This window comes from Sinocyclocheilus grahami, unplaced genomic scaffold (assembly GCF_001515645.1).
Source record: "Sinocyclocheilus grahami isolate Dianchi unplaced genomic scaffold, SAMN03320097.WGS_v1.1 scaffold42.1, whole genome shotgun sequence".
Lineage (NCBI taxonomy): Eukaryota > Metazoa > Chordata > Actinopteri > Cypriniformes > Cyprinidae > Sinocyclocheilus > Sinocyclocheilus grahami.
Window position 1 is genome coordinate 1,503,527 of NW_015505221.1, and position 15,374 is coordinate 1,518,900.

At 35.6% G+C, this 15,374-nt stretch overlaps 1 pseudogene; it reads left to right on the forward strand.

Moving 5' to 3' along the window:
* Positions 1-12,907, forward strand: part of LOC107582241 (diacylglycerol kinase beta-like) — a 49,039-nt pseudogene extending 36,132 nt beyond the window's left edge.
* Positions 12,908-15,374: the final 2,467 nt, after the last annotated feature.

A 15,374-nucleotide genomic window follows, 5' to 3' on the forward strand; every position in this document is an offset into this window, starting at 1 on the left:
TTTATCCCCCCCCCCCCCCCCCACCCACCCAAACTACCGTGCTAACAAATGCCATGGCTCTCTGCATGCTTGTCAGTCTACTCCTTCAACCCACAATGAAAATTTGCTGAAAATTTACTCAGGATTTAGATGAGTTTCTTCACTGGAACAAATTTGGAGAAATGTAGCATTATATCTCTTGCTCACCAATGGATCCTCTGCAGTGAATGGGTGCCGTAAGAATGAGAGTCCAAAAAGCTCAGAAAAACATAACAATAATAATAATAATAATAATCTGCAAGTAATCCACATGACTCCAGTCCTTCAATCAATGTCTTGTAAAGCAAAAAGCTGCATGTTTGTAATAAACAGATCCATAATTAAGGTGTTTTAATTTTAAACCCTAGTTTCTGGCCAAAATATCAGTCCATAATCCATAATAACGTTTCCTCCAGTGAAAAAAAAATCCTTCCCCTGTTGTCACATCAAAATCCATTGACATATTTGTTTAGAACTGTTTTGGATTGTTTCTGCTCAGAAACAGAGCTTGATCTGTGCATATTTCTCTCCTGAGTCAGACGAGACTTTTTCATTGGAGAAAGCAACATTATGGCTAGAGGACTCATATTTTAGCCAGAAGAAATGGTTTGAAGTTAAAATGCCTTAATGATTAATTAGTTTTTATATAAACAAACAGCTTTTCGCTTCACAGGTTGTTAATTGATGTTAATTGTTGAGTGGTGTGGATTACTTGTGAATTATTGTGATGTTTTTACAAGTTGTTTCAATTCTCATTCTGACGGCACCCATTCACTGCAGAGAATCCATTGGTGAGCAAGTGATGTAATGCTAAATTTCTCCAAATCTGTTCTGATGTAGAAAAAACTCATCTACATCTTGGATGGCCTGAGGGTTATGCATTTTTAGCTAATTTAAATTTTTGGGTGAGCTATACCTTTAAGCCTTTTTATTGTTTTCGTGCCAGTTACTGCCACATCCTTCATCTCCTTTATTTTACTTTAACCAGATCCCATTTTTCTGCTTCAGATTGTGTAATTCTCTAAATCTCTTTTCAGTCTCTGCTGTAGAAGGTTCAGGTGTGTGTGTCTGCTGGTAATGAAAACAGATGGTGGTTTGTTCTGGTGAAGTCACTGATCATGATCCTGGTCCCAGAGAGACTTTGTGTTGGGTGGGGGACAGGGGTCCGGCTCCACAGCCCACTCATAATTGAAGGGGCAGCTAGATTACCCTCTCTGAACCCTAGCTGGGCTCTGTGATGGTAGCGGTTTTCGCCATGTGCTTCAGTTTTTGAGTCATTCTGGATATCTATAATTTTCATGCCAAGATGAGGACCAGTCATTGTTGGTTACTTTAGGTTATGCATTACTCTAAAGCATTCATTTTGATTTTGATTTTGAGCCAGCACAGATGCACTAATATTAAAATTCTGAACATTATTTTTAATATTTCAAAATGAACATGTACTGGATTGAAGCAACTTTGGTTTGGTTATCCATACATCATTTTATAATAGTATCAAATATGATGCATCAGGCTTTCAACGAACATTTATTTAATAATTCTCTTAATCATCATTGTTATGCATTGGTTTATATGTTTGCCCCTACTATAAAAACTGCAGCTTTGATTATAAAATTAAGCATTTAATTAAATACAATCTTGCCAAGACATATTGTTGAGAATTTTAGAGTGATGACAACTGATATTTATATGCATTTTATGTAGGTAGTCTGTTATACTGTCATAAAGATCTCATTGATTTGCATTCGAAGCTGTCAGAATTTGGCCATATAAATATCAGCATCTGAATCATAATCTAAATATTTAAATAAATAAATAGCATGTGCAATAAAATATCCAATATCGACTGATTACCATTATGGTATCCATGTATTCTGCATCCCTACCTGCTCAGATATTTAACCACCATGCCTCACCACGTTCTTAATGATTGCATAACATGTAAATAATACTTTTTACATAAAAAACTGATTTAACTTCTTGGTTTCAGGACGAAGAATAAGCTTTGGTACTTCGAGTTTGGAACCTCAGAGACCTTCTCGGCAACTTGCAAGAAGTTGCATGATTATCTTGAGGTGGAGGTAATGAGAATAAGTGAGAAACCACATACCTTATCACCTTTCTAACACTTAAACACTCCCTGCTGAACCACTGGAATGAACTGTAGTGTATTGTTTTAATACAAAAAAAATTACATTTTGCCAAAATGTCTTTCAAGATTTTGTTGCATTCACACAAAATACTGATGAATTCAGGTTAAGTGAAGGACCACTTAACAAAAAGCTAATTATTTTTAATATGTTAGTGCTAATGCAACAGTAATAGATTTATTTATTCTTTATTGATTGACCGATGAGGTCATTTATTCATTCACTCTTATAATTGTTATTTAATATACATTTATGAGGTGTTTCACACACTGTTTACGCTCTTGCAAATCTTTCCCATGTTTTTATAGTGTGATGGTATCACCCTGAACCTCAGCAGCATCTCATTGGAGGGCATTGCCATCCTGAATATTCCCAGCATGCATGGCGGTTCCAACCTATGGGGAGAGAGCAAGAAACAGAGGGGTCTCCGTCGAACAGGGAAGAAGTTTCCGGAAAAGAAGGCCCCAATTATTGACCCCAAACAACTTGTTTTTGCTGTCCAAGGTATAAAAACATATTCTTTACAAATCAAAAATAGTTTGATAGATATATTATTTATTTTAATATTTTATTTTATTATTTGTTTTACTTTTTTTCTTTTGTTAATTTCTTACATTTTTTTTTTAATAATTAGTTTGATTTATATATATAATTTTATATAATTTTTTTATTTATTATTTACTGGGGGTCTAGTCAGAATTATTTTCTTTGGTAATCAACATTATGCCGTAAATGCTGTCAATAGAGCTTAACTTGCATTGAACTTGGAACGTTTCTTTAAGGGTCACCTTAACGTTACTGGTTTGCGAAGTCCTTGTCTTCATACCTGATTAATCAAAGGCAACTTCAGAAGAACTTTTCTTTCACGATGAATATTTCACCAGTGACACATTGAATCATGGCGAGTGGCTTTTGTTTGGGTTGAAGGGATGCAGTTTTAATGTCAGTGTTTGGGATTGTCACTGGCTCTGTAATGGCTTGTGCTAGCGTTGGTGAACAGACCTGTCTAATCAAAGCAGACTCAACTGTACCATGGTAAAACAGGCTGATTGGGGTTTCAATAACTTTCTAAAGCAGCAAGCTTACTGTAACATACGTCTGCTGCTGCCACTAGCTGTGCTCAAGGATACTGAAATTACCATCATGCAAATTCTTGTTTTTCATAACACAGAATGTACACAATTTTCATGCAAGTTGTGCATCTTTGGTGCTTTGTAGTCTCAGACGGTACGCCCATGAACCGCCCACAGTCTGTTCACTGTCAGTTTAATGCTTATTGCACACAAAACGAATCACTGAATTTGCCAGATTAGTGATATCACATCTTCGAAAAATATTCCATGGTTTGTTTGAGGTACTTAGTAGCAATTTAACTAGATAAACTGTATAACTGGCTTTAAGTTATGTTTTTGAGATAGTCAGAATAGCACAAACATAACTCAGTACTACTGTTTGCTAATAAAGCCTGCCTCTAAGTAAAAAAATATGGTAATTGTGAGATAGTTCAAAATAAGAAATAATCACATTGTGAGATGCAAAGTCATAATGTAATGTAAGGTATGGTATAAAGCCATAACATGAAGTCATAACTGTGATATATAGAATCACATTGTGAGATTTAAAGTCATAATATGCTATATAAAGTCCCATTTGTAAAGTATAAAGCCTCATTTGGGAGATTTAAGAATGCGTTTATGAGATATAAAGTCACATTGTGAAAAATCAAGTCATAGATGTGAGATATGAAGTCGCATTGCGAGATTTACTCTGAGGCGGAAACTGACTTCTATGAAATATTTATAAAACTATGATTTATCTCATAATATACTTTTCATAAACCCACCTCTAAATGGCACCTTCTGTAAAAACAAATCAAACTGTAGTTCATCACTTTACATGTCAGTCAGATCAACACACAATTTGTAACTATTTAACATTTTGGTGAATTTTTGTTATGAATTCTAACAATTTGTATGTTTTCTTATGATCTGCTTAATAGACTTCATGCTTTCTTTCCTTTAGTGTTCTTATGGGGGGGGGGGAAGCATACATATTCATACAAATCACCAACTCATAAAATAGTTAAATTTTCTCATGAGATCGGGTTGGTCAGGTGTCCTGTTCCTGTCAAAGTGGGCAATTTTTGGCCAAAGTAAAGCAGCAATTTGGCCTAGAGATTGTTCTGATTGTGATGAATCCTAATAAAAATGCATCTGAATGCAAGAAATAAGAGCAAACACTGCACCTGTTAATACAACAGAGGTACCAAATGTATAAACCCTTACACATAGTTCCCTGCCAAATGACATTAACTCCAATCCTGTCAAAGTGAGATAAACACTTAGATCTTCCCTCCACGGAGGATCATCAAGGCAGAACACCGTTCACTAATCTAGAAATGTGTACGCCAGTTGTCACCACGTTGGGGAAAATCCATGTATCGTGCCGCTTTGAGAGCATTGATTGCAGTTTTGAAGAACCTCTTTGGGCCGTTATCATGGGACCATTTGGGATCACAAAGAGCAGAATGAAGGGTGAAACGCCAGAGCCTGTTCGAGTCTTACAATCACAGAATTCGAGGTTCCCTGATGAGAAATCACCCATTTGAAAGAGATTGTCAGTTAGACTTTCTTGTTTACGAAGGATAAAGGGTTTTACTTGCCTTGCCCAGCTGCTTTCTTTCCAGTCAATAGGGGTGAAAATGAATTATAACTTCTAGTATGAGTATACTTACTCATGTTTTATACAGTATATCAATTTCTGTACATTTACACACCATAACTCCATAGAATCTCATTCATTAAACTCTTTAATCTGTCCACCTCAGTTAAACCCCAAGTACCAATCCATTATCTCAGGTGTCGTTAGTCTGAGGCCGTCTTTACGGTTCATCCAGCCCCTTGCACTCTTTAATTTCAGTCAATACGAGTCAGTCGCTGATAAATGCACCCATTTGTATCATGCATGTTTGCGCTAATATCCTGCCGCTGCTTCTCTCAGTTGGGCTAAAGTAGAAATGGAGCGCATGGCGAATAAAATCGGTTTCCGAAAAAGAGAGCAAGAGGACAAAACTCTTTACCCTCCATTCTATTCCATTTACTCTGGAAAAAAGATCAATTGATTGGTGCGAAGGCGACTGCGAGCCCAGGTTTGGATGAGAGAAGGCACTTAGCCTGGGTGCGTCAACGATGGTTTTGAAAGCCTTCATAGATACAGCTTCATCTGAAGGAGCTCTGAAGGTGAGAGGCCTGTGCTTGTCAGATTAGTCGAGGGAGCATTAGCTGGATGGTAAACAGGGAGTGCATTAGCCCCCGAGGCCTGGCTCTCTGATGGGGTAGAGTCTGACCTTTCGGGAGCAGTTGAGTGGCCCCGCTGGTGACGCTAGGAGACAGGCCTCCTCAGGTGGAAGGGAATGGAGGCAGGCTGAATTATTCAACATGGACGTGGGCTGCACTGGGGCTACTGATGTCCCCTGACACACTGTGCAAAAGCCCCCCAATGCCCCTCCCGTGCACCTCAGCCCTCCCTGCACCTGTCACTCCATGTGCGTCATGAGCAACACAGGCTGTTCAATCACACAGAAAAAAAAAACTGGTGACAAGAAAACACCATTATAGGGTGCATACAGCTTGTGTATGTGTGTGCATGTGCAGAAGAAAGAGAGGTTTGTGTTCAAAAGTGAAGGTGATTTTAAAATATATTTTCTTATCCCAGCTTTACATGCAGTGTCTTTTAGAAATGGATGTGAAGGTTGAAAGTGTAAGTGCTTTCAAAAAATTATATTTGTTTAAGCAGTGGACATCAACCAATGGTGTCAGCTTGGGGTGGGGCTATTTGTTTTAAAGCAGTTTGATTGGAGTCTTCAGGAAAACCAAGGGGTTAAAGTTTGTCCAGTTAACCCCTGCTTTCTAACTACGCCTTTATGTGGACCAAAGGATCTTTCTTCAATGGCAGCCATTCAAAAAGCCATGTAAATTTATTTTTATTAATATTATTTTAAATAAGTTTTAATTTATTTGAATGTGTATTTTTTTATAATTTAATTTTATTTAAATGTTGCAATATTTTTATAGTTTAATAAAAAAATATTATTTAATTTAATTTGACTGAAATTGTACTTTTTATTTTCATTTTTATTAGAATATAATTAGAGCCTATTTTTTGTTGGCTAGTAGATGTTTTACCAGCTGTGTCTAAAATCGCATACTGTCTGAGTAGGTACTATATTTGAATTCGAACTTACTTTGCAACTGATAAAAATATGTTCTATATAGTATGAACCTAGGTAGTATGAATGAAATTCAGATGTACTACATTTGCCATGTTGTTACTGTCACGTGAACTACCAGCGTCAGTTGTGTCACTTCACTGCCATTCAGAAAACCTCTCCCTTGGCCTCATGGGATAGTAAAGTGTTCATCGAATATGTACTTAAGAATCTCAGTAGAAGCAGTAGGTCATCTGAGTACTTTTTGCCTACTGTTATGGCATACTGTTTTTTGCATACTATATAGTAGTATTTGATTTTGGATGCAACGCAGCTCTGGGGCAGCATTTACCAACTGAACATTGAAATGAATGGGAATGCAAAACCTTGGTGTTGATGTAACTTCTCCTCATTCGTGTTTAGACAGTCTATTAAATTCCCATTTGAAAAAGAGAGAGAGAAGACAGCTCCCATCCAGAGCATGTGAAGCTGTAGGTAGAGAGTGTTCTCTGCTTCCTCGGGTGTTTAGAAATCCCCTCAGCCTCTCTCTGATGCCACCCATCGTTGATGGCAGACCTCTGTGTGAGCTCTCAGCCTCACCAGTCATGCAAGCCTGACTCTTTTAGAGAGCAGAGCCACAATGGTCAAAGGACCGTGTACACAAATACACACACACTCAACACACTTACACCTTTTCGAATCCCAGCAAGGCCTCGTTCACAGCCTGACACCTTGACAACAGTTGAACACAGGGTTGGTACAACAGTCCAAGAATTTGTGTTACCCGCGGTTGCCAGACAAATGTAACCAACAACTGTGTTTAGCTTTTACATTTTTAAGAAATATATTCTTGCTTTGACTTTAGGTACATTTTTGTGGCTTTTTGCACACAAATGACATGTAACTTGAATATGTGAATGAACTTGTAGTATAACACATTATTTTCATAAAACAAATAGTTCTGGTCCTGACTTCTGATTGGTCAGTAGTGTTTGAGCCATACTAAAATACATTTTATTATGACTTGAAACACCTGTTAGCACTACCTAGCACCCAATTTAAAGAATGTAAGATACAGAATAAATGCAAGGTATGTAAAAATATATAAGATAATAGAATAAATGTAAGGAATAGAACGAGATAAAAAATGTGTGAGCTATAGAATTGGATGTAAAAATTATTAGATGGTAGAAATAGAATATGATATAAAATATGTAAGTTAAAGAATGGAATAAATGTAAGGCAATACAATAAATTTGAGGAACATAATATATAAAATATGTAAGCTACTGTATGGAATAGAATGGAATAAATGTAAGATGTAGAACAGAGTAAACGTTAGAAACTGAATAAGATATAAAATATGAAATCTATAGTATAGAATAGACTAATACATGTAAGCTATAGAATAAATGTTAGAAATAGAATAAGATATGAAATGTGTAATCAATAGAATTGAATAAATGTGAGAAAGTAGATTTGATGTAAGAAATAGATTATGATATAAAATATGCAAGCTATAGAATAGAATGAAATAAATGTAACATAGAATAGAACAAATGTAGGAAATAGAATAAGATAGGATAGAATAGAATAAATGTAAGGAGTAGAATAAAACAAGATATATAAAATTTGTTAGCTATAAAATGGAATACATGAAAGATATAGCATTAAAATAGAATAATAACATAATTTAGTAAATGTAAGGAATAGAATAGAACAGAACAGAAAAGAATAGTTGTAAGATACATGATACATGTGTACATTAAGCCATAGTGCTTATGTTAGTGGAGAGAGTTTGAACCTGGCTCGCAACATTTCCTGATCACGTTCCCCCTTCTCTTTCCATCTCACTAAGATTCCAAAAGTAGAAAAAAAGATCAAAACTAAAACATAAAGAGAAATGGTTGCAGTGCAACACACCTGACTAGACCTTGAGTTAGCGCTAGTCAGAGCTTTCCCAGCACTCACTTCTGTTTATTTGTGTGCTTTGACTGTTGCCTGTCTGTGGACTGAATGATACTGTGTGTGTTTGAGGAGGAGGAGAGGAAGACTCATAGGAGCTGTTACTGAACAGATGGTCCCAGCGCGACACTGGACCTCCAACCGAGGAAAAATCAATGCTCATAACTTCAAAACAAAAAAGAAATTAATAAATATGGAGGAACACAAGATTGCTTTGCATCAGTGTCGCATTCTAATTAATAGGTGTTTTGTTTGTGGGTTGTTGGTGTTCGTTTCTCCCCTCCTTTTCTCCAACGGTGACAATTTATGCTTTTTTAGAACGGAAGGCAGACTGTGAAGATTCCAAATCAAAAAATTAATTAATTTAGCAGATGATTTTATGCAAAATGACTTATAAATGCGAAAAATCACAAGCAATTTATCATATAGGACACAACAATATTTACTATAAAAATTAATTATTTAAAGGAAGTGCCTTTGTTTATGGCGCATTCAGATACGTCCAGTCAGATTTAAGATTCAATGTCTGGATCTAGAGAAACTGGCAGGTCATTGTAAGTTCAGAGACTTTAACCAGACTAGACATTTTATTTAATTTGACGTGAATGAAAATGTCTGTTAGGAACATAAGTTCCTAAGATGAAGCTCAGCTCATGTGCAACTAGTCATTTTCATTATTTGATGGATTTTTGCTCATTTTTAGATCAGGTTGACTTCATCAGTTCCCTATTTCTTTTCTGTCTGTCACTAGTTTTCTTTCTGTCTCTTAGACCCGTCTGATCAGCTGTTGGAGGTGGTGGGGCTGGAGGGGGCAATGGAAATGGGGCAGATCTACACAGGTCTGAAGAGCGCAGGTCGACGTCTGGCCCAGTGTACCTCCATCATTATCAGGTTACATTTCATTGTAATTACAAATCAACTCATTCTTCCAGTGCCATGTTCCTAATATACTGACTTGGTCCAATGAAGTAGTACATTTGGGGAACTTTATTACTATAGTAAAATGCTTTATATTTAGCTTTACTCTTTCTAAAACGAGTTTCTAAAGCTGTATTTTGCTAGTTCATTTATTTTTATGAGTTTTGGCTATATTAAAGTTGTAGTGTAGTAGTTTTTAAAAATGTAGGGTTAGTAAGTTTTTGTTTAAGAAATTTACACTTTTATTCAGCAAGGATGCATTAAATTCATTGAAAGTGACATTAAAGGGGTCACATGATGCGATTTCAATTTTTTTCCTTTCTCTTTGGAGTGTTACAAGCTCTTGGTACATAAAGAAGATCTGTAAAGTTGCAAAGACTAAAGTCTCAAATCCAAAGAGATATTCTTTATAAAAGTTCAGAGTCAGCCACGCCTACCTAAAACGGCTCATTCTAACACCCCCCCCACATGTCTACGTCACGATGTGGGAAGATTTGCATAACGCCACCCAAATGTTCACGCAAAGAAAGAAGGCGTAACTTTTATTCTCGCTGTAGTATTGTTGTTGCCACCGCCGCCATGTAGTGAAGGCGCTGTGTTTCGTTGTGAAAGCGAAACTACTTTGTTTGGCCTTCCAAAAGAAGACGATATCTGCTTCGTCATGCCTGGAACTGATCCGTGCTGTTCGCTGAGGAAATACATCAACTTCGCGCTGTGAATCGCCGTTCTCAAGCCCACCCGCCGCCGCTCACTCAAGCCGGCCTATGCAACGCGTAAAAAGACAATATAAGTCATTATAATCCGTAATTATGTCCCCACTGGATGCAACAAATGCTTTGTTTATAATGGGTTTTAATGTTTTTGTCTCGTCTCTCTGGCCGGACAGGGCATGACAATATGGTAAGGGTGTAACATTTCTGTCACACGCTTAAGGAATTCGGCCAATCACAATGCACTGGATAGCTGGCCAATCAGAGCACACCTCGCTTTTCACGATTACAATGAGCTTTGTAAAAATCGACGCGTTTCAGAAAGGCGGGGCATAGTGGAGAAACAATAATGTACAGTATGTGAAAAAGAATGTGTTTTTTTAACCTTAAACCGCATAAACGCATTTCATTACACCAAATACACAAAATAATGTTCTTTTTAGCAACATCATATGACCCCTTTAAAGACATTTATAATTGGAAAAAAATAATAATTTATGTTTCAAATAAAAACTGTTCTTTTGAACTGTCTATTCATAAATGGTCCTGAAAAAATGTTTTCCACAAAAATATTAAGCATTACAACTGTGTTCAACATTGATAAATATAAGAAATGTTGTTTGAGCAGCAAAACAGCATATTAGCATGATTTGTGAAGGATCATGTGGTACTGAAGACTGGAGTAATGGCTGCTGAAATGGCTTCAGCTTTGCCATCACAGGAATAAATTACATTTTAAAATATATTATAATAGCAAACAATTGTTTTCAATTGTAATTATATCTTACAATGTTACTATTTTACTGTATTGTTGATCAAATAAATGCAGCCTTGGTAAACATAAGAGACTGCTTTCAGAAACAAAAATAAATATTAAATATTGTACCAACTCCAAACTTGGTAGTGTATTATTTTGAGGGACTTTGTAGACTATTTGTACAGTACTTTGACTACATTCAAAGTTCATTTGCCACATTGTAAGACTTCAGGACTAGAAAAAAAAGTTAAAATGGTGCAATAAAACAATTAATTTTTTTACCTAATATCTAGATGTTTACATATACACTGTATATAAACAAAACAATTTGTTTAATAATAAAATATTTGTTTTGCTTCATTTAACATATCTTCATGTTTCAGTATTAAATAACTATGTTCCGTTAACAGAACCAGTAAAGCCCTCCCTATGCAAATTGATGGTGAGCCATGGATGCAAAGCCCTTGCACTGTAAGTATGACATGCACATTTAATTTTGTTATTTACTTAAAAGTCCTTGATATTACGTGTGTTAATCTTTTGATGAATGTTTAAGAGTTTGATATTCTCACTTTTCATTTAATTCTAAACTGGCTTTAGTTGGTCAGTCTTAGATATCATGTGTAAAAACCACAGCAGCATTTTACAAGAAAGCTGAAAATATGCAAGATTCGAAGCTTTGTTTGCTTTTAATTCAAGTTTCTCTTCTCTGAAAGCATCTTTTCTGAAGTGCAGTGTTCATTTACATATACTTCATTTTGCCGATGCCTGGAATCCAAAAAGCATGACAACACAATTAATTGGAAGGAGCACTTGTACCTGTAGATTAAAACTCTGGTTAAAGGTAGACAGGTAGCAGGTGATCTCCATGGCAACCTATGGCTTCGTTGAGGCTTAATTAGTGTCAGTAAACGTAAGGAATGCTTTTGAGGCACTACAGTCAATATTCAGGTGTTCCAGCTTATCCTCAGCAAAAGTGATTGTGCTAAACCATTTTTAGGTGGTGCTGCATTGTATCTGTTTGCTTGTGATGGTTTATGTGTAAATCAGTTACATTACATGATTCTTCATTATATATTCCTGGCAATCAGTGTGGAAATAAATGTAAAACGGCCTGAAAAAAAAAACTTATTTACCAAATAATATAACAAAATACAGTATTTTTCAAAATTAAGATTTTAGGAAATTAAAATGTTCTTTTCTTTCGTTTTTGTTTCTTTTTTTTTATTTTGTATTGTATTATTTAGCTATAAAGATTTATATAATTCCACAGAGAAACATCAAGTTTATTATTCATAAAAATAAGCTAAAATCCCCACCTCATGGCACCTAATTTTATCTCCCAAATTGTTCCAGAGAGACACTAAAAAGGGCACGATTCCAATAAATTTGCATTATATATGAACACTCTCGATTTCACCCCATGTTAAAAATGTCATGTTGACTCTTCCTCTTAATTAAACTTAAATGCTCCAAAGGTTTTCGTTTTGAGGCGTTCAGTACCATTTACCTTCTTATTGCCATTACTGTGTCTGAATACTTTCATGAACAAGGCAAATGGGTGAATTCAAAGAGAAGAGCTTGATATTTACCATCACCTTTGATGTGGAATTATAATTGACCCACAAATAAGGAATTCAGCACCCAATTAAATGTGACAGGGACAGAATTAATAAACAAGATTTTAATGACACTTACATTTCACATTCACTGGCTGTTTTTTAACATGTTCATGTCTTGGAGAGACTCTTGGGCAAGTTATGTGCCTTTATTTGTGTATTATGCCAGTTCATTTCATATTTATCTGTCATATCTTTTCTCATCTGGTTGTCTTTATGAATTTATATCATACAATGTTAACATTTTCACATCGCATTTGTTTTCACTCTTTCCGACAGATTACAATTGTTCATGAGAATCAGGCCCGTATGCTGATGGGTCCTCCTCAAAGCTCTGGCTTCTTCTCCTTCTTTCGACGTGACCGCAGAGGGAGCAAAGACTGACAACCCACGACACCTGAGATCAACACTACACCTGCTGGAGAGTTCATGTGAATGGTGAAAACCATATGAGACATCTAGATTTCAGCTGATCACTTCAGCCACCAGTTTACTGGCTCAGCTATTTGATTAAACTGCCATTATACAGTACAAACCAAGTACAGGGAGGAAAAGGCCAGTGTTGGCCCAGTTTTTTGTTTACACATTTTTTAAAAGATACTATTGTGAAAATACTGAAATTGGAATCGTAGAGATTTAGGGATAATAGGCACTGCAAATACACTTCAAATCTGAAGTGGAATTTGAGTCTTATATGTGGATTCAGATGGACTCATGAACTGGAACCATTTTATTTTGGGTATGTTATTTAGGAAGTGCCAGCAGTTCTGGATTACTTGGTGTGAAATGTGAAATAAGGCAGGGCCAAAAAAAAAAACTTTAAAAAAAAGTACTTTTAAAGTGTAATGGTGTAATGTGTTAGTCTAGTGGTACATTTGTACAGTATTTTTCCTACAATAATCATGCAACTTTGTTTTTTATATATATATATATATATATATATATATATATATATATATATATATATATACTTGTTTTGAAAGTTGCATTTTAAAAAAATCACGGCTCAAAAAATCTGGACGGATAAAATGATTTAATTGCTAAACACTAAATGTGGTCAAGTCACTTGAAGAAGGATCAATTAACTACAGTGAAAAGAATAATTTCCAGAAGCATGAACATGTGGACAAGCAATCTTAATATTACAAACTGAGAAAGCATAAATGGAGGTTTTATGTTATTGTTAGACAATCCTCGTCCGGAGTCAGTAATCGATGCGCAGTGTTTGGGCTTTTTAATGTGAATGCCTGTCTGTGTTCTGTTTTAAGCCAAAGCTGCTTGGTTTTTGACTAAGAATCAGATTGAAAGACTGAATTTTGTTGTATTTAGTCTTTACAAGGCATGGTTGTCATGGTCACAAGGTGCTTTGCTCATGCATATTCATGTGTTGTGATGCACTTCTGCTAGAGCTAAAGCAAATGTGCGACTGCACCTTTGATTTTCTTGCGATAGCAGCATGCAATGATGTGAGATACTATTACACATCCTGATAACTGAACTCTTAAGTTTCTTGTTGGGCCTGGTTAAGTTTTACTCAGCAACACCAAAGCTCCAAAAGTATCAAAAATGTAATTTAAAAGAGCTGTCGCATAGCGTGTGTGACGTTTCGAGCACGCAGGCTCTTCATCAAACATCTTCATCTTCATGCTCGAAACGTCACACGCTATGCAACAGTTCTTTTAAAATAAATTTTGATACTTTTGGAGCTTTGGTGTTGCCCAACTTTACATTTAAAAACATGTTTACACTGGTTTCTTAGTCGAGCACCCAATTGAGATTGACGTGCGTGCTTTTGCCTGCTCTTTGTAAGTTTTATTCAGCCCCATATAGCCTGCACTTCATAATAAGTGTTTTGTTTAGTGAACTGACAATGAACTTGACTGATATATTTGCACGTTGGATCAAGATATGACATATTACATTTTTAGCAGATAAAACGAATGTCACAATCCATAGACTATTTATACCAAGGATCTTCACAGACCCTTTCGGTGGATAAAGAGATTTTTATATTGTATAAAAGTGAGTGCTGCATTTTAAGCCTGGCCTGTTATAACATGCGTATATGATGCTTAATTTAATTATATTGAAGCCATTCAAATAATCATTAATAATGTGCTGTGTCAAATACTTGTGCATTTTAATTTTACTTAATTTTTTTTCCCACTTAACTTTGTATGAGATCAAACTGTTTAAGATCCCCGATTTATATTAGAGAAAAATCTAAAAATATAACTTACAAATTTTGACCAACTGACTCTTTTATAAAAGTTTTGAAACCAGTAATAGCAAAATGTTTACAGAAAACAAACATTTTATATAATGCCAGATGTTGCCATGGTAATTTGTCTGTTCCTAACTCTAACAAACACACCTACTTTCACCTTTTGAACCTGTCAGCTTGCTGCAACCCTCACCTCTTGACCTGACAACAAATGGATCCCTATGGTTGTAACCTTTTAATGTTAAGCTGTCAAACGAACATCTATACCTGTCCTGCATTCATTGTTTATACATTGCATCAAGAATGACTTAAAATGTCAGTTTAGGTTTCCATCAGTTCTCCATAATGGAAGTTCCTCTGTTTATGTGCTGGTTTACCTGATCCTGCAAAAGTGACGTTAGATGTTTCTTAATGATGTGATTAGAGCTTTGAGACGAGGAAACACTGGACCGACACTTTTAGCATGTATTAAATATGGTGCATATAAATGAATATAATGAACTTCATCTCAAAGGTCAGATAAGGTGTGAAAACACGTATATAACTATAGGTGTTATGGAGGGAAAAAAAGATCCTCCTCACTTGACCCCTGCAAACCCTACATAGTTAGCACAAATCACAACTAATTTTATTAATTGCTACTAATTTCAGAAGCCATTACAAATACAGTAAATGAGAACACATTGAATTAAATGTGAAATGTTGAAGCAGGGAAACTGAAATATTATTTTCTTGTAAAGGTTCTCCTGTATTTTTATTTACTTATTTACTGATAATATAATTTATTATTATTATTATTTCAA